Source organism: Odocoileus virginianus, chromosome 32 (genome assembly GCF_023699985.2).
Source record: "Odocoileus virginianus isolate 20LAN1187 ecotype Illinois chromosome 32, Ovbor_1.2, whole genome shotgun sequence".
NCBI lineage: Eukaryota > Metazoa > Chordata > Mammalia > Artiodactyla > Cervidae > Odocoileus > Odocoileus virginianus.
In genome coordinates this window covers 6,279,865-6,300,320 of record NC_069705.1, presented here as the reverse complement: position 1 = coordinate 6,300,320, position 20,456 = coordinate 6,279,865, and the positions used below count along the sequence as shown (strand labels likewise).

The 20,456-nt window shown below is 48.1% G+C and overlaps 1 protein-coding gene and 1 long non-coding RNA gene across 8 annotated transcripts in view; both read right to left on the bottom strand.

The window, feature by feature from the left end:
• THRB (thyroid hormone receptor beta) overlaps positions 1-19,391 on the bottom strand; it is a 415,008-nt gene extending 395,617 nt beyond the window's left edge. Inside the window, exon 1 of one of the 7 annotated variants that reach the window (XM_070459836.1) lies at positions 19,277-19,391. The gene's annotated coding sequence lies outside the window, so the exon portion shown is untranslated. The other 6 variants (XM_070459832.1, XM_070459834.1, XM_070459838.1 and 3 more) reach the window with 6 other exon arrangements.
• On the bottom strand, positions 1,709-17,735 carry LOC110139004 (uncharacterized). Its single transcript, XR_002314357.2, has 2 exons — positions 15,254-17,735; positions 1,709-13,689 (listed from the first exon to the last, which is right to left on the bottom strand). It is a non-coding gene; the product is annotated as an uncharacterized lncRNA (long non-coding RNA).
• Positions 19,392-20,456: the final 1,065 nt, after the last annotated feature.

Genomic DNA, 20,456 nt, shown 5'->3' with positions numbered 1-20,456 from the left:
TTTTTTTTCAGTCTCTCTAATGGAAACTGGCAAATGTCTGAAACAATAAAGTAAAAATTAACTTTTCAAATTCTGTGTAGCTAAATGAGTGTTGAAGAGATGGAAATGATTCAACTTCCAGACCATTTTTTGTAAGTGTGTAGCATTCACACTTCTGAAGATGCTGACATTTAACACAGCACTGCCACTTTTGAGAAACCCTGTACCTCTCATAACCTGGGGGGTTCCTTTGGGGCTCTAAATTATTCCCTTCCAGTTAAGGGATGTCCTTGCATCACTCTACAGCTGTCTTTTCTTGATTTAAAGTGAGTTTGCCTTTGGTTTCTTTTTCAAGATTTTGTATTATTCTCTGATAGAGCATTGTTTTTTTGGACTTGAGTGTGAAATGTAAATACTATTGTCATGGACATGCAACTGAGATCACTTTACCATTCCTATCTGATTTAGGGAATGTAATCTCACTATCTGTGGGGAAGAGTCAAGAGACCACATTTCATCAGATGCATATGTTAGATTTTAGTTTTTACAACACTGATCTACATATATAAAGTGATACATTCATTTTAGGAGGGTTTATTTGTTTGATTCACCTATCAGAACATACATATAAAGGTGGGGCGTGTGTCTGTATTTTTTTTAAATGAAATAGATGTTATGAAGACTATGGCTTCCTCTAAGGCCTTCTCTTCTAGTCTGTTTTACTGAAAACTTTTGTTGCTTGTGACTCATTATGTGGATTCACAGCCCACTAACGTGTTGATTATCAAGTCTGAAAAACAACAGACTAGGTATAACGAGTTAGTCAATACCCACCAGGGTCACCCTGTAACTCTTTTCTATGCTTGCACCCCATGTTTTTTCATAGACAAGATGCAGGTAGAACAAAAGTTCCTCTCCCACTGCAGTGAGCCCCCGGGGGCCTTGCTGAAATGCAGCGTCTGCTTGGGCAGGGCTGGGGTGCGTGATTCTGCCTTTGTACCTGTGAAGGTATGGCTGGACCAGTCTGGGGGTAGCAGGCTAAGAAGAGGGGGTGCAGAGGAGCCCGATGGTGTGCATTACCTCCCCACCACCACACAGCCCTGCTGCCTCCAAGCGGGAGGGGGGAGCTACATTCACTGCACGGGAGGCCCCCTTACACTTCCAGCATCTTCTCCTCTGTGATCTGGACTCTTCTGTCCTTCCTCCAGAATCAACCTCAGCCCAAAACGAGCAGGGACAAGGCCACTCTTTTGGTGACTGCTGGGAAGCCCCCTGGATGGGGTCACCCCAAATTGCGGACAACTACTTTGTCTGTCTCAACATAGCAGGGGCAGCAAAGATGACACTGGCCAGTAAGAGTGTGACTTCCTGACCTTTCATTTCAGGCACTTGTTAAACTGTGTAACCTGCTCATCAAGGTGGACACACTCTTACTTCTGAATGTGACAGCAGGAAATCCTGGCGTTCAAAGCAAGCTTTCATAATTCTAAGCCATGGAGTTAGAATCCCCACACTAGGAAACACTGATGGTCACTGGCTTTCTGCACTTCCAGCCTCCAGAATTCGGAGGATATGTGCATTGATAAGATGAAAACAGTCTTAATTTTGGTGAGGCTGTCTTTTGTGGAACCATTTTGTGCACCTGTCTGGAAGGGCGCTCACCCACTGCCCCCAAGCATGTACCTGGGCACATACACATTTGATTAAAAACATGAACGTATGAGCATGATTTTGTTAAATGCAACATCTTACTTTATTAGTGGAGTTTTCATTACAGCATTTGCTTTATTGAATAGAGCAGGGTGCTTTAATAAGAGGGAGGCAGAAATGAAGAATGGCATCTTCCAAATCACACATGTTCACGATGCGGAAGGGGAGAAGGGAGGGGAAGGGAGGCAAAAGAGACAGACAGACAGACAGACAGACAGGGCAGGGCAGCGATCCCTGGCCCCTAGGGGATGGGGCGGCAGGCAAAAGAGGCAGCTGACTGCGGGTGCCTCTTCCCACTCCCGTGAGGAGCAGCATCTTAATGAAGGGTAACGATAATCAACACGGAGTTTGGGGGAGATGGGGGGTGAGGGTTGGAACTGAGGTCTAAGGCAGTGGTTTTCAAGGGGGGGTGGGCAATTATGCCTCCCAGGGGACAACTGGCATTCAGGATCTGGAGACATTTTTCACCATCAGCACTCAGGAGTGGGGTGATGAGGGCCTCCGCGAGTAGAGGGTAGGGAGGCTGCCCAACATCCTACAAAGCTCAGGGCAGCCCCTACAACAAAGAACTGGCGGCCCCCAGATGTCTGCAGTGCCCACGCTGAGACCGTGACCCAGGGGTACAAAGGTACGCCTGGCAGGAGCCAGAGGAGAAGCTACTAGGAAAGGGAAGGCACTGCAGGCGCACTGGGCTATTTCAGGCAGCGGGGCGGGAGAGAAGGGAGTCAGCGCGGACGGAGGTGAGCTAAGGAAGGGGGTCCCGCGTCGGCTGCCCTCCCCTTCCACTGGATCCCAACCAATCGCCAGGGGGCTCAGTTCCGACGCTCCCACTAAAGGCAGTGGACGCCTCTTCCCAAGCGCAGGCTGGAGAGAAGCCAGGCATCCTGGGGGTGGGGCGGGGGGAGAACGCGCGCCCCAGGCGGCTGCGCAGGGTGACGCGCCTCTGGCCAGAAAGGCTCACCGGCGGCAGGTGCGGACTCCGCCTTCCAACTGCCAGAAACTGCATTCCTTTGCCTCGAGGGCTGCTCTTGGCTGCCCAAGTGGCAGTCCTGAAACGCCAGGAAATCAGCTGCCTCTGCGGGCAGTCCCGCACCAGTGCCTGGCAGGCCCGGGTGAATAAGGCCCGGCCCCCGGGCCTCTGGGTTGGGTAACCGGGAGGCCGGCTTCACACCGTCCCCGGGGCTTCTGCATTGTGCCCAGGGTGGTGACCTGTTTGGAGACACCCCCTCACTGGCGGCTATTGGTGTCCTGGCCCCCTTTCCCCACTCTCATAAGGGTGCTTTCTTCACCGTCCCCATAAAGCAAGCTGCATTTCAATTCTCATCTCAGGGTCTGCTTCTGGGGAACCCAGTCTTAATGGCGAGTCTTCTGAAGGGACACTGAGGTGTCAGTGACTTGACCCTCAGGCTCCTCGGATGTGGGAAACCTGGGTTCTCAGTCACCCTCTCTCAGAGGGTCCGACCTTCCCACCCCCAGATCCTAGAACAGAATCCTGGGATCCGCGGAGATGCAGGCTCTAGACCTGCTCCTTTCAGACCATCAGAAACGCGGCTCGTGCCAAGTACATTCCAGTCTCTCCCACATCGCTAGCTCGAGGCTGGCAGGGAACCCAAGCCCAATTCCTGAGTCTCAAGTGCCCCTGAAGTCAAACCTCTGCAAGAACTTAAATAAGTAACACTGACTCCGGGAGGGAGGTGTTACTCTAGTGCCGGTAACAGGCAAAGCTGGAAACACGGGCGGCTGCAGTTCAAGTGAACTTGGACGGATTACCAGCGGGACTGAAAACCACGCAGCAGCGACACGGAACAGCCGTTTCAAACCCGAGCGAGGCAAAGGAGAGACGGGAACTGTAAACCCTCTCTGGGCGATGTCCAACCACTCATCTTCCCTGCAGTGGGCATCCCGAGATGCTAAGACAGCTCAAGAAAATGCTCGGAGTTTGAGGGACGTGATGGCGGCAATGTATCAAGGGGCTCCCCACACCAGCAACAGGCCGGTAGTCAGCGATGCACCCGACGCCTTCCAAGGACTCCAACCCTGCGGGGACCCGGGCCCTCCCCTGGGGGGGCCCACGGTCACCGAGGACCGGCGTGCAGTTCAGGGTCTGTCCGCAGGAAGCCACTCTTAAGGACGACCCTTGACGAGTCCTCTGAAGCCACTCTTCTCTGATTGTGGGTGTCGACTGGGTTTCATCTTTGCTGAGAACATCCACTTTGGGGCCCTGATTTCTTGCCAGCATAGGTGAGGGGGACGGGAAGATCTTCTATCTCAGTTCTTAGCTGTGTAGAGCTTTTTTTTCTCTCCTCCTCTCTCTTTTCTTTAAAAAAGGGAAAAGAACAGCAGAGCTTTTCTGCCGGGCAATCTATTCCCTTATTTATAATGCAGGACAGCAGCGCCTTGTAAGTGTATATTCTGGTTCATCTGAGGACACACGGTTGTTCATTTTAAAATTAGATTCATCCTAATTATACAGAAACAGCCTGCATGTGGTTGGTCAAAACAGCAGGGCAGCATTACTCAGCACCTACCTTCTGAGCCTGCCATCCAGACTCCACTAAACTTGTTTAGCACACAGCCCCTGCCCTCTTAGAACTTCAAATCCAGCAGAGAAATAGCCACCTCATCGACCAGTGTGAGGTCTGGGCACTGAACAGCAAAAAAATCCATACAGTAAGAGACTTAACATGTACTATTACCTTTGGACAAAGGGTTGAAGGAAGCTGTCATTGAAGCGGTATGTTTCAGAAAGGCAACAGCAGAGATCATTTGGATCACAAGCCTAATGAAGCAGGGCAGGCCTGGAGAGCTCCCTGAATGAAGGATGTTTGGAAGCTGGGTTGAAACAGAAGCAGTAAAAAATATACTAGACTGTAAGGAACAGAGGGCTTCCCTGGTGGCTCAGATGGGAGAGAATCCACCTACAGTGCAGCAGACCCAAGTTCCATTCCTGGGTTGGGAAGATCCTCTGGAGAAGGAAATGGCAACCCACTCCAGTATTCTTGCCTGGAAAATCCCACAGACAGAGGAGCCTGACAGGCTACAGTCTGTGGGGTTGCAAAGAGGTGGACATGATTTGCACACACAAACAAGAGACAGAAGTTTGACTGTGGACAGCAGAAAAGCACCAGAGCAAGAAGCAAGAGTAGATGCTATGAAAAAAAAAGAGTCAGTAAGGTAGTCAGCTTCAGCATCACACTCAGTCCAAGTGGGAGAATCAACTTTGTGTTCAAGAGGCTGGAGCCCTGGGAAGGTAACTGAGCATCTATTATTTTATTTTATGCAAACCCTGAGGGTTCCCTGAATTCAATGACTGACCAAGAAAATATCTCTTGAGGCTGAAAAATGCCAGGACATCTCTAAAATGTGGAGAAGAAAATGGCAACCCACTCCAGTATTCTTGCCTGGAAAATCCCATGGATGAAGCAACCTGGTTGGCTAAAGTCCATGGGGTCGCAAAGAATTGGGCATGACTGAGTGACGAACACTTTCACTATAAAAAGGAGAGTGTTACCAGTAAATAAATCCTAATGATTTTAAAACTGAAAAAAGAACAACTAATAATACAAAATGATCAAGGAAATTTGATTTCCTGCCTTTGGAACAATCAGGCTCCATATTTCTAGGGTGCAGGTTGACGTAACACAATCAATTTTACGACTTCTGAAATAATAAGATAACGATAAGACTGTTTCCCCATGTACCGCGCCCTCCCAGGCACTGTGGACTGGCAACACAGTTCATAACCACGATCTCATTTAGTGTCCTCAACAAGGCTGTGAAGTAAGTATCAATACTGTTTTTATTGTACAGATGGGGTGACTGGAGTTCAAGTTAAGTAACTTGTCAGAGAGACTGCAAGCTAGAAGGTGGCAAAGCTGGGCATCCAACTCAACACCTGAGTGATGCCACCCCTCCACTCATAACTCTGGATCTCCCTCCAGCATCCCAGCTCTCAACCAGGCCAGGAGCCCGGACCCCCGTTTCCACCCTCCCTGCAATTCACACTTTGTCTCTAAGAGAAGGGGAATGTCTGTCCTACCTGCTCTGTGACAGGACTTTAAAATAAGACATTACTGGTGCCCACACTGCAGGCGACCCTTTACCCCAGGGATCCTGGTGAGGGGCAGTAACCGGTGGGGGATGACTGAGAGAAGTAGTTCTTTCTTATGACGGGATAGAAAGAATTAGCTGGATTCAAAAAGACATATGCACCCCAAAAACAGCACTATTCACAATAGCCAAGACACAGAAACAACCTACATATTCACCTTCAGAGGAATGGATAAAGAAGATGTCATACATATATATGATGGAATAACTGCTCGGCCATAAAAAAGAATGGACTAATGCCACTTGCAGAAACATGGATGCAACCAGAGATTATCAGGCTAAGTGAAGTAAGTCAGAAAGAGAGCCAAACACCACATGATGTCACTTACATGTGGAATCAAGAGTATGGCACAAATGAACCTATCTATGAGACAGAGACAGAAGCCCTGCCGTAGAGAGCAGACTGTGGTTGCCAAGAGGGCTGGGGTCAGGTGAGGGGTAGATTGGGAGCTTGGGATTGGCAGATGCAAGCTACTGTATAGATGGATAAATAATAAGGTCCTACTGTAGCACAGGGAGCTACACTCAATATCCTATGATAAACCACCATGGAAAAGAATATTTAAAAAACATATATATAATGCAATCACTTTACTGTACAGTAGGAATTAACCCAGCCTTGTAAATCAACTATATTTCAATTTAAAAAAAAAGTATTAACTGGATTCTGTACTTGAGAGGCACTTATCAGGATTAACTTCTTCATATTGCAAGTTTTAATTTTCGTGACCACTGAAAAATATTTCACAAAAATAGACTGTGCCATTAAAGACAGCCCTGCTTAGGGTAATATAAAGGCAAACAATTCTTTCTTTACCTTTTCCATGTCCGTAGCACGATACCTCTGATCACTGGTTGGTCTTATTTCTTAATAAAGTACCGGTCCCCTTACCCTCAGAATAAGATGTTTTAATAATAATTAAATGATAAGTTTTCAAAAAGGTAAAATATGCACAGTTAGAAGGAAAGAGCTTCTTTGCTCTTTTCACTGACCTCACTTTTATTATTCATTTCTCTCTTCCACTTCCTTCACCAGATGCATTTCTATAGAACTGGCTGAATATCTGATCAAACACATTAATGCATTTATAATTCGGGAAGAAAACAAGCAAATATCCTTTTTGACTAAAAAAAATTGGACTTCTCCATTGTAGTAAGGAATGATAAATAGAATAAATACTAGGAAACTTGCTATTTTTAGTCACAATATTATGTAATGAGTCATTTATTTAAACTGTCTAAAGCTCTGTAAAATGATTCCAGGAAAAATGGCTTCAATTCCTCTGTCAACACACCAAGAATCAGCTCTGCCCTCTGCTTCCTGATAGCTCTACTTTACATTTTAGTTTCCTTTAAAAAATATCGGCACAAATGAGGACCTCCTGTATAGCACAGGGAACTCTACTGGGGCTCTGTGGTGACCTAGAGGCGAAGGAAATCCAAGAAAGAGTGGATATACGTATGCATGCGTGTCCGTCACTTAGCTGTATTCAACTCCTTGTGACCCCATGGACTGTAGCCCAGTCCCGCCACGGAATTCTCCAGGCAAGAACACTGGAGAGGGTTGCCACTGCCTTCTCCAGGAGATCTTCCCGATCCGGGGATTGAACCCAGGTCTTCTGCTTTGCAGGCAGACTCTTCACCATCTGAGCCACCGAGGAAGTCCACGTGTTTATGTAAGGCTGATTTGCTTTGCGGTACAGCAGAAACTAACACAAATATTGTAAGCAACTCTCCTCCAGTAAAAAAATTTAAAGTATATCAGCGTCATCAGTAATGTGCCAGTTACACAAGGCTTGATCAGTAAACTCCCAACACTATGTGCATATTTTGACCCATACAGATTTATCAAGAAGTTCAAGATGACAGTCAAAGACTCAAAGGAAAAGGCGGGTGCAGGCAGATTAGAAGTGACCCCGTAAGAGTGAGCAGGAAGGGAGAAAACAGAACGGGGTCAGCAAGGAGGGCGATCCTGCACTAAAACCCAGGCGTGGGTCACCTCCTCACTAAGGAGATGTTTCCACCACGTGCCAACGCCTCCAAAAGCACCAAGGCAGTGCTCTGAGGAGAGCCTCCCAAGATCGGAAAACTGTGGCAGAGAGGGGCAGACGGCTCCCCGCCCCGAGCCCAGGGGCGTCCGGGAGGCGGGCTGTGTGTCCCCGCCCGCTTCACCTGCTGGGGGCCGGTGATAGCTCTCGCGGGTGGAAATGTGTCCCTTCCAAGCTGAGGCAGGGAAGAGGCCGGGTATGCTTCTGCCCTGTCTCTTCCCTTCTAGGGGTCTGACGCACCGAAGACGGGACCTTGGAAGCCTTGAGCTGGAGACGGAGGGACCAAGACCCAGGAAATCGGGAGTCTCCGAAATTCACACCAGAGCAGAGCTCCCAGTGAACTGGGAACAGTAATCTTCAACTTCACATGGGTGAAAGACACAATTTTACTTTCTTTAGCCCCTGCCCGTTTTTTTATTTCAAAGCATGATGTTTTCCTAACCAACACGTGTGGCAAGAAAAGTGTCTCAATCACTTGAAATAATGCAGTTTCTTTTTGCATGGAATTTGATAGAACCATAGCTTTTTAAGGCTAAAATTGTACAGCCCAATTCTAGCAGCTACTGGCCACCAATGGCAATTGAAAATGTGAAATGCGGCTAGCTGAGGCTGAGATCTGCTACAAGTGTAAAATATATACCAGATACTGAAGGTTTAATACAAAAAACTAAGAATCTCATTATTATTTCATATTATGTCAGTAATTTTTGAATATATTAGATGAAATAAAATATACTGTTGAAACCAAACACACTGGTTGTTTTACTAATTTATAATGTGGCTACTAGAAGATTTTAAAGTACCTATGTGATTCACTTTATAATTCTATTGGACTCCTGCTGGGATAGTAGGTGTCAGCAAATTACAAGGCACTGTTTTTGTAAATAAAGCTTTATTGGTACAGAGCCATGACTATTTACATACTATCTAGGGCTGCTTTTCCACTGCAGAGTAGAGCTGAAAAGTAGGACTCTCAGAGTAGTCCTGAAAAGCTGAAAATATTTAATATAATGGCTTATTATGCAAAGTATTTGTAGAAGGTCTGTTTTGGGTTACTAAGAAATAAGACCAACCAATGATAAGAAGTATCATGCTAAGGACATATAGAAGGAAAAGAAATGATTGTCTTCGTGTTACTCTAGGTAACGCTGCCCTTGACTTACACGGGTTGTCCTTGTAAAGTATTTGCAATATTTTTAAAAATTAAAATTTGCAATATGAAGAACTTAATCCTGATAATGCCCAGATAAAGAATAACTTTGAAATTGCCTAATTCACCTACTCTAACTACTTCATGACTAAGGAAATTAAAGCTCAGATAAGTGAAGAGACTTGTCCAAAATATTTTTATTCTAAATTAAGTGGTATTTCCATAAGGTCATTATCATTCACTCATTCACTGATTCATACTCTCCACCCATCTCTAATTTTGATCATTAAAGTAATAAAATCCCTATCAGAAAATCAACACTTAATGGCAGAGAAACCCTTGAGTAATATTGAGCAACAAATAGGCTGTAAGATAGTTTTTAAATTAAGCTTCATTTGAAAATACTTTATAGAGAACCTATCATGTAATCTGCTTTCAAATTAAACTTGAAATTCCCCCAAACGTAGAGCCAGCTTGCTAAAAATATTCCTTATTGGAATTAAATGTTAAAAATTTGCCACATCTTGGAGAAAGTGAAATCTGTTCAAGACTTCACAGCAACATATAACTGCCTGTTCCAGCAGCTACCCTCATGTCAGTGTATTATTCTAGAACCTTTCACTGGGCTCACCATTTCCAGTCTCTGTCCCACTCAAGACCTATTCCAAAAAAAAAAAAAAAAAAAAAAAACCCTTTCAAAATAAAACTCTCATACCCTGACCCTCAGTCTCTTCATGCAGTCAAGATAAAACCCACTTTCCTTATTTGGCTTGGAAAGCCTTCATCATGTGGCTTCCACCTGCCCCCACTGCCTCATTTTCTGTCCTCTGCATGTCCAACTAAGCTCCTTCCAGTCCCCGAATGTTTCATACTTTTATCCCATTTCATACACTTGCCTATGGTTTCCCCACTCCTAGACCTCTCTCCACTCCAGGCTACTGGTCCCCACCCCCATACTGGACTCACTCCATCACAGAACTTATCTATATTGTAACTGATTGTAACTGTTGAAGTATTAATTCTACCACCGCTGGGAGAAGTTAGTATTTAACACCTCACTGCAGGTCAAGTGCTACATTGTTTCATTTAATCTTGACTGTGTTATAGAGGAGACAGGGGCACAAGAAACAAAGTCAGGGGAAGACAAGATATAAACCCACACATCACCACTCTTAGCCAGGTTCTTAATTCCACACCAGTGGTTTTCAGTGCAGGTGATTTTGCTCCCATGAGACATATGGCAATACCTGGAGACATTCTTCATGGCTCCAAGTACCTAGCGGAGTAAGAGGCCAGTGATGCTGCTAAATATCCTAGAATACACAGTGCAGCTCCTCATAGGAAAGAATTGTTCAGTCCCAACTGTCAATGATTCAGAGGCCGAGAAACACTGCTCTATGCTAAATTAATGCCTGTAGATTGACCCAGGAGACTGAGCATCTCTGTAGCAAGGATTTTTAAAGGTTCACCATGGGGTCTTGGAACCTGCCAGAGCCTGGTACCCAGAAGATGCCCAGTGCATACAGGATGGATGGGTGGACAGGTGAATGCAGGAGTGAGGGATTAATGGATGGATGGGTGTGTGGGTGGGGGTGGATGTAGAGATAGAGGGCTGGACTGAGGAAGGGACAGATTTCAGGAGAAAAGAAATAAGTTTATTATTTTAAGGCTTGGTTTTTGTGGCACCTGAAATAAAAATAAATCAGAAAACACATTTTTAATTAACAGTAAATGAATTCATATAGAGTACATTCCAGAGGATGCCTGTGCCTTAGCAATACCTCATATGTATGAATCTGTAGTGTGAGATTACATTAACAAGCCAAAGGCCTAGGATTATTTTTTCAAGAGTCCCTCACAGGTACTACACAACAGGATGAATTGATATGTTCATCACCCACACAGGCCATAATTTAGATTGTTTTTTTGAAAGATTTCCTGTATAAGGTTCCCCAGGTATCTTTAAAAAATAAAACACAAATAATATAAGGATATACAACTGTATGCTTCCTCCTGTTGTAACTACAATTCAGCTATAAATATATTATTCTAGATTTCCAGATGCTGGGAGTAAAATAGGGAGGAAAAATTACAATGAATCTCAGGCGAAATTCAAAAATGTAAACAAAAACATATAAGGCAGGAATAAACCATTCTCTGCCTGGAGTCAATTCATATATCGAAATACCAGAAATGAAGTCAAGAAAAGATATTTTCCGGTTATAACATTTTTAAAGTAACAGCAATTTAGCCTAATTTTTACATCATCACAATGGCAGCATTAATTGCTATTGAATACAAACGGATAGATTTTTCTACAGAAGAGCATAAAGGTTCACTGTGAGTGATCACTTGTCATAAAATGTAGTGAAGGGGCTTCCCTGGCGGCTCAGTGGTAAAGAATCGGCCTGCCAGTGCAGAAGACGCGGGTTCGATCCCCGATCCCGGAAGAGCCGACGCGCAGAGGAGTCAAGAGTAACCACTGACCACGTGCTCTCAGCCAGGGCGCCGTGACCTCTGAGCCCGGGTGCCTGGAGCCCGTGTGCTCTGCACCGAGAGAAGCCCGCGCAGTGAGCAGCCTGCGCGTGGCAACGAGAGCGTGGCCCCACTCGCCACCGCCAGAGAAAGTCCCGGCAGCAACAAAGACCCAGCACAGCCAAAAAGAAACAATGTTAGTTTAAAAATGCAGCAGAAGTTAAAGCCTGCCTGCTAAACCGCCTCAGCCGCATCCGACTCTTTGCAACCCCAGGGACTACAGCTCCCCAGGCTCCTCTGTCCAGGGGATTCTCCAGGCAGGAACACGGGGGTGGGGTCTCATGCTCTGAAGCAGATGGGACTAATTTTTAAGTGCAAGGACCATGAATTATTCCTCACAACCTTTTGCATCCAATGTCGGCCAACTGTGGTTTTACATACACACACACACACACACACACACACACACACACACACAATATGCTGATCAAATAAGTTTTGGTACACTGTCCCTGTACACAAGAAAAGCGGGCTCTGAAAACACTTGCCTTAAGTTGTTAAACTGAGGACCTCCCACAGAGTAACCAGTAGAAAGTAAAATCGGACGAGGATGTCCCCAAACACTCAGCAGTGCGGAGGAGGACGGAAACTGATGACAGGGTTTGCAGCTGGGGACATCAGCATGGTGGTGGCACTTCTCGCCATGGGAACCATGGCTGAAGCCAGAGACGAGCAGTGCCTTTCTTGCTGTTTGTGAGAACAGGACACAGGCTTGTCAGAGGAGCCTCTGTGAGGATCGATATGCGGGTGGGGAGATACTGATGCAGATGGGAGAGAAAACGGAAAACACTGACCCTAACCCAAGAACCTCACGATCGCTAACCTCAATCATGAACAGGTGAGCAGTTGTTCTGAACAACCAGGGCTGAAATCTGGGGAAACAGTCTCAAGACAAACAAGAGGAAGGAGGAATGTAGCAGGACCTTCCTGGGAACCACTGAACAACCTACGTCACAAGGGTCAGAAGACGCAACGGGCTCTGAAGGCCACGATCATACAGTCTGCCACCCAAACAAGGACTGTCTTCTCCACTCTCCTCAATTCAGACACTCCTGGGCCTCCAGAGGAGTCAGAGAGCGTACTTCTCAAATGAAGAAGATACACCTGTATACAGCATGTCTTTGTCCAGGCTTTTGCTTTCATCAGCTCATCATTCACGACTTTCTGAAAAAAAAAACCCTGCATTCTTGATCATGGAAGAGAAGCCATGATACCTGAAAGCTCTTTTTTTTTTAGAACTAGGAAGTTGAGTAATTAGTTCAGCTCAGTCTTTTCCTAATTGTTATATGTGCCCCATCTACAGTCCACTTTTGGCATACACTCACACACACACACGCATGGACACACGTACATGCATATGTTATACACATTACTATACAGTTATCTACACAATGAAAATAATACAAATATTCTGCATGCACTGTATACACACATCCATATCAGTCATGAAGGAAAAGCTATAGTGTGCTTCCTGGGAAAGAGGCGAGCTCCTGGGTCCTAAGTCCTGGGTCTCCTGACTTGTCAGTTGAAAAGGATACTTAAGTTCATAGCGGAGCTCAGCTTCTCACTCAGCAAAAATAGTGCCACAGAAGAAGAGCCGCCAGGACATAAAGTCTCCAAAGTGCCTTGAAATGAGGACAGTATGGACCAAGCAACATTAGCATTAAATGTGGATCACGATTCTAGCTGTCGGTTGGGCAGATTCCTGAGAAGACGTGGAAATACTATTTGTGACTCGGTGATGCAGACAATCCCCCTCTCGCCCACTGACCTAAATGCCACAACTGACGAACACTTTAGGCCCTTAAGGTGGAGAGTGACCATCCTTAATCAGAGATGCACCAGCCTAAACTTATGCAATCCCAGACCACATGGATCCCAAGAAAGTCCTGGGTGAATCGTGGTGCAATTTACACTAATACACATGGGTGGCAAACCTCAGAAAACCATTACCTCCTCAGATTAAAAGAAGTTTATTTCATCTAGGGGGGCCATGTGAGGGACCCCAACAGGCATTCCGTTCCATCACAGTGGAGACCATTTCAGAATTTCTCTGCATTAACATCTGTCTAGTGTCTCACAGTTTACTAGGCTGTAGCTGAGCTGCAGAGCAACCAGAGGGGCCAGGCACACAGTAGGTACACAAATCTTTGTAGCCTGAAAGAGAAATCAAATCAGATAATTGAAATGAATTTAAATAAAGCAGGGAGTTAACCTGCCATCTATTGTCCAACCAGCTCAGGCAAGAGGATAAGCCCTTCTAGCAAAATTCTCTGCTGTGATAGGGACTTACAATGTAAGCCAGGCAGCAAACATTCACTTGAGCAAAACTAAGTCAGAAGATGACACCGGATACAGTACCAGACAGGAAAGAGAAACATCTTCCCTTCCCTTCCCATTCATTCTTCCAAAGGAGTGTCTCCCTGAACCCAGGTGTCAAAGCCTTGGCTAGATGCACTATGAGTCAACGATGAGGAAACCCGCAGCCCATCATCACCGTTCAGAGGGGAAGACAGATGAAACAGACACAAACAAACAAACTGTCCTGCAGGTCGATAACTACACAGTGTGTGCGCGTGCGCTCAGTCACGTCTGACTCTTGGCAACGCCATGGAGTGTAGCCCGCCAGGTTCCTCTGTCCATGGGATGCTCCAGGCAAGAATACTGGAGTGGGTTGCCATTTCCTACTCCAGGGGATCTTCCCGACCCAGGGATCAAACCTGCGTCTCCTGTGTCTCCTAAACTGGCAGGCAGATTCTTTGTCACTGCACCACCTGGGAATACAGGCTAAAGCACCAAGCACCAGGGCCACCTGCTGAGAGAGGTTTATGGCCACAGGGTCATTTTCCAGTACCTGGACCTGAACCATCCTCTCAGCCTGCTCCAGTTTAAAAGCTTGGCTGAGACACTGGACATTTGAGAAAGTCAGCCTAAAGAACATGTTAACCATTCATTCCTCTAGCTTTTCTGAGCTCTATTTCTGCACTGGAGACAGTGTCCAAAATCTCCACCACTGAGCCATGGGAGCTCAGGCCCCCACAGCTAAAGTCCCACTAGGTGATTGTTCATTACTATACTTTCTGCATCTTTTTTCTCTTGCAGGTTGGCAAAAGACTTTACCATATAAATAATTTTACTTCACTTTCTGTAGAAATGAAGTTTAAGTTACATGACATGCTATTTCATTGGAGTATAACTAGTTGGCATGCACGCAGAGGTAAGCCCTCTACAAATGTTATCTGATTTATCCTTACAGGTTCTGTACACACTTGCCACCTCAGTGGCCCCCTCCCCCCTTTTTTTCCTGTTAACTTGGACACAGAAATTCAGAGCTAAATTAAAAACTGAAAAGCAATAAGCACTTATTTCAGTTTAATTTACGCCTAAGACTTTGATCTCTCTTCCTTTATCATTTTTACTGGTCTCATCATTTTGTGGGATTTTTTTTTTTTTTTAACTATGCATTTACTGATACATGTTTCTGGAAGTCAATACTCTATAAACAAAAATAAATGACCAGAACCATCCATTGTAATTTCCTTTTAGTCTCAACTGTCACAAGAGTTTCCATGAATAGCTAATTTGAAGACTCCCCCTTGGGCATCACACCTCCGTCACTTGGAAACTCTGATAGTGTAATATTTCCCATAATTATCAGGTTCAGAATCTGTTTATGAAATGGGGCAAGGAGACAGGGAAGAGGTTGACTGACTTAACTTACATGTAGGGTAGCAGCCTAATCTACCAGCAAGGGTATCGTGTGCTGGGTCTTGACAGTCCCATTCGCCCCTTCCCCAACAGCTACTTTTGCAGGCCAGCGACACCACCACACGCCCTTGGTCCCCTTGGGGCTGCCAAGGCCAAAGGCACTGCCAGAACCTGCTGAGTGAGAAGGCATTGCTATCATCCAGTGATGTCTGTTCCCTGGAATCTCACTCTCAGCACTGACAATGCCTCTGGAACTCATAAAGATTCTGCTGAAACCCAGGGAGTTGAAGGTCAGTGTCTTCAGGGAATGAAGGTAACATGTAAGACAAACTGTTTCTGAGGATTTCCAGGTACTCAAGGCAAATGCCCCCAGGAAGAACTCACAGAAATAACTCTGAGTTGTCACTACACAAAACAGGGCTAGCTTTCATATCAAAAGAGAGAAGCTGAACCACATACATATGGCACAAACACAGGTACAGATCTTGGCATACCCCATGGATACCCACGGAGATGCTTAAGTATTTTGGGGAATGTGGGGTTTGGGCACAACCATTTATTTACTCAACAAAGATTTATCCAGCACCTACTGTGTGCTAAGCACCAGTCAAGATGCTAGAAAATCATGAGTAAACACGGCAGTCAAGACCCTTTTTCTCATGGACTCTACAGTCTAGACAGGGAAGACAAGGACTCAACAAGGAGCAACTGAAATGAACTCAGATACCAAATAAGACCACGGAAGAGGGACACGGAAGCAAAAACAAGGCCAGGGTTCTGAGAAGCAATGGGAGCCTGCCTTGGCTCCAACATCAGGGAAGCACTCTTAAAAGAAGCAACACATAGTCTTACAGTACAATGACAAAAAGGAGCTCAAGAAACCAGTCATCTTTACTCTGATTTCCTTCAAAAAGATGAGCCTACTAAGAGGAAATGTGCAATACCATCTGTGGCTCCACACGCCATGTTTCAGCAACTGCAAAAATCCCAGGAAAGGAAAAGGATCCACGACGTTCTCCACTGGGAAGGAAAGTTCAAGAAACCTCCTTTTCCCAAAGTTGCTAAATTAAAAGGGATCAGTCTTAATTTGCCTCTAGAGCAGAATTTGCTACAAAGACTCTAAAGAGGGGGAAATGGAATGCTAATTTCTCTTTTAATGTCAGTTACTTTATAAAAAATCATTTTTCAATGTCAATAAAATTATGCCTTTGCATTGTAATGCCACCAGGAATTGCTTTATTTAGGAAAAGTCTATGGCGAAATTCAGTATCATTTACTTTCACTTGTTGAAAAATAGAAGCAAATCACATTTACTAGCAGAGGACACAACTTCAACATACAATTAAACTTTGAAACTCATTAAGAATAAGATTCTGATGATCTCTATTCAACATGCACAAATAATAAATGACTGTTCACCAATGCCTTCACATATCTCATCTCGAATAAGTTGCTTGATATTGAATTTCTGTTAAAGTCAATTAAAACGCTTAGCCAACTGGCATGAAAACTCCCGAAAACATCCATTGCTTAGAATACCTTTCATCAAAACACCTTTTTCATTCGTGTTTCCTAGTCCCTGCCTTGTTTCAGAATCAGAGAGGCGAGCAGTAGTGAATCAGGGAGCTATCTGTCACTGTGAATATCCAGAATGAACCGGTGAAAATATTTTGACTAACATGGAATTTGTATTACTTTGCAATCCAGAGCATGCTACATATTGCTGCGATGTAAATATGCATACTAAAAGGTCAAATAATATAAAATTATTGCCCCAAAGGTCTACATGACCCAATATACTGATACTATTAGAAACTGCTGTGCTGTTATTAATACACTATCCAAGGAATGCTTAATTTCTTGAACTTCAAAACAGGTCTTTAAAACTGACTCTCACAAGCATCACAAGGATCAATAACATGCTAAAGGGAAGACTTTGTTTCATGTATTTACTAGGCTTAGTGTTTGAATCTTCACAAATTCTGTGTGTGAGAAGGGCGGGTGTCTGCTCAGGTAAACGCTTGTCTCTTCCTTCGCTTCACTTGATCAACTGTCATGATTCCAGACCCCACCTTGAACATTTCCCATTTGTGGAAAATTCTACATTGAACCTTCCAGACCCCAAACACTCACCCCACCTCCACTGAAAACAAATCAAAAGACTTAAGATTCAACACTAATAAGAACCTGATGATGGTCGCCGGGAAATAAAAAGGACCACATCCACCAGGAGTAAAAACTCCCCCAAATGAGACCTTCTCCGAGGGGTGGCGGGGGTGGGGGAGAGCGCGCAGCTGGCACCACTGCGCGGATCGGAACCGACTCCAGACGGCCCAGGGGAAGATGCTGCGTCAAGAGAAGCGAAGCAAGAAGCGCGACCCGGAGGCGAGCGAAATCGTCCGCAAATCCCCAAGGAGGTGGGCAGACGCCAAGTCGCCAGGCGCGGGCACCGGCGCACGCCACCCGCGGGGTCCGTGCCGCCTGCAAAGCCCGGAGCTCCGGGGCAGGAGACCAGGGGGCTGGGGGACCCTACGTCCCTTTAAACCGGCTCCACCGCCCCCCCCCCACCCCCGCCTCCCCCCCGCCCCCCAGCCCCGCTGTCTGCCAACCTTTTCCGAACCCTCGTGTCATAGAACTTCCTCATCATGGAAAGTTCCACTGGGTTCGGCGCCAAGGATGCCAAACTCCGGGTCACAAGGAGTCTGGCAACCAGCCGGGGCTTGGGGTCCGAGGGCCACGGCCGCCCCAGCCGCCCCGCTCCGCCGCTGCCCACGCCGCGGCTCCCCGAAGGTGCCCGAGGCGTAGGGCACCTCCTCCCCGCGGCGGGCACCCGGCGGCTGACACCCCACCCACGCCCGCCCGCGCGCTCGGCGTCGCCGCTCGCACCCCGAGGGGTTCCCGCGACACCCCCGCCCGCCCGCCCTCCGGACAGCCGGGACTGTCGCCCCCGCACCCCCCGCCTCCGCGCTGTCCTCTCGCCGAATTACCGGGGCGCTGGAGCCGGCCGGGTGGGGCGCCCCCGCCAGGGGAGGCAGCCTGCGGGCGCTGCCCGAGCCCGGAGCTGGAGGGCCGCTTCCCCGGCGCACTCGCCTTATTCATGCAAAGTTAATCCCCGCCGCGTCACGGCCGCCCGCCCGAGGACGCGCGCCCGCCTTGGCCGAGCCCCGCAGTCTCCACCCTCCTCCGCCCCCTCCTCCCGGCGGCGGGGTCCCGGGAGCGCGTCCTGCAAAATGTCAACTCCCCGGGCGGAGAGGGGCGGCCGGGCCGGGGCCGCGCCGCCCGCCGGGGCCGCTCCACTTTTATAGGCGCGGGCGGCGAGCGCGGCCGGGCCGCCGAGTCCCCGCCTCTCGGGCCGGCGCGCCCGACCCGCTCCGGGCCGCTGCCCTCCTCCGGCCCCGGCGCCCGCGCCGCGTCTGCCAGCCGGTGACCTGGTTTCCCCTCCGGCCCGCCCGGGCGCTCCGACTGGCGCGGCGGCGGCCCGGAGCAGGCCGGCCCGACTCCTCCCGGGGCGCCGCGAGGAAATGGCCTCCCGGCCGCGCGCCCCGGGCGCCCGCCGGCCCCCGACTCCCCAGCCCTCGACGCGCCCGCCGCACCCCCCGGCCCCGTGCGCCCGGCCCGCGCCTTCCGGCTCACCGCCTCCGCACCTGCCGCCCCAGGTGCGGGCGCCCCCGGGCCCGGTCCGGGCCGTGCCCTCCACCCCGGAGTCCTCCCCCGGCGGCGATGTCGCGGCCGTTTTGGTGGCCGCGCGTCCACCCACCCGGCTGCGTGCGCAGGGAGGTTCGGGCTTGGGCGTCATTCCTCTAGTCGGCAGAGAGGAAGGGACGGGGGACGAGGACACGGGGCCGGGAGGGGTGACTTCCAGAAGCCCGGGCTCCGCCGGGCCCCGGCCGCCGCGCTCCTCCCTCCTTCTCCAAACCACTTGTGGCGCGTGTCGGGGCCGACGCGGCGCTCTGGCTCCTCCTGGGGCCTCGCTCCCGCCGGGCGTCTGGCGGTCCCCCCCATCGCCAACCCCGGGGCTGGAAGTTTTGGAAAATACCTGGCTTGCGCTTGCGGGAGACACCCCCTTCGCACCACCCCGCACATCCTGGGAGCCAGGCGCGGGGTGGAGACCCCGCACGGGTTCCAGAAAGACCGCCTGGCTGGTTTGTCTTTGCCCGGGACACGTCCAAATAAAACCCGGAAGACAAAAATAATTTATACTCTTGAAAAGTCCTGCCCGAGTCAGATACGCACTTCTAAAATCCACCCTCCCACCCCCCCTAGTCCTGAAGGCCGAGGGTCCAGGCTGGGAGAAGAGGAAGCAGGCTTCTGCGGTTCTGGGTTAGAAGCGTGCTTGTGAAAATTCTCGGTACCCAGGAAACGAAAATGTCATCGGTCAGAAGCCCGAGTTGCCAGAGAGCTATTTGGACGACAGGGTATAATGATTTTCTTACAGATAATATTAAAATAATTCCGACTTCATTATTCAGTGTACACATGTATTAGCATAACCAACTGTTTTGACAGAGCTTTGACTTTTTTTAGCCTCACTGTCTGAACGAGGATTTATTGGAGAGTTTTCTAGATCTGCAGCCAGTGGCGTGTGTTCTAGTCCCAATTCTTGTGAGCATTCCGGGGAAAGGGACGAGATGCCTCTTGACACAACTGTCAAGAATTCAGAAACTGCCCTGCTCCGGGGCGCAGCGTTTGAGCGCTCGAGGGAGTTGCAGACCCCAGGGTTCCCTGGCGAGACGGAGGGACCTCTCCTTTCAGACTCCAAGGACCTTCTTTCCCCCTCGGTCCTTGGCAAGAAATCCGGGCTTTTTTTTCTTCACGCTGAACAAGGCGGCACCCTAGGACTTGCAGGCTTTGTAGCCGGAGAGAAGCTGTTCTCCTCTTGCAGGGAAGTTCCTGGGCTTTGCTCCAAAGCAGCCCGGGATGTTTTGGTTGGTTTGGAGGAAAGCTGTGGCGTCTGCACCATTTGAACCAAACAGGCGGCCCTCTGGTGGCTAACCGTGGGCGAAAGGCTGGCCACTGAGGGAAAAGCCTGCCCTGAGAGGCCAGCACGGTTGACACCTGGGCTTCTCGGGGCCCTGGAGCCCCTAAAACTGCTTTGAGAGGACAGGAGGTGGGTGCTAGGTTCTAATCCACTGGGGCTTTTTTTTTTTTTTAATTGAAGTATACTTGATGTAAAGTATTGTTTAATTTTTGCTGTAAAGCAAAGTGATTCAGTTTTA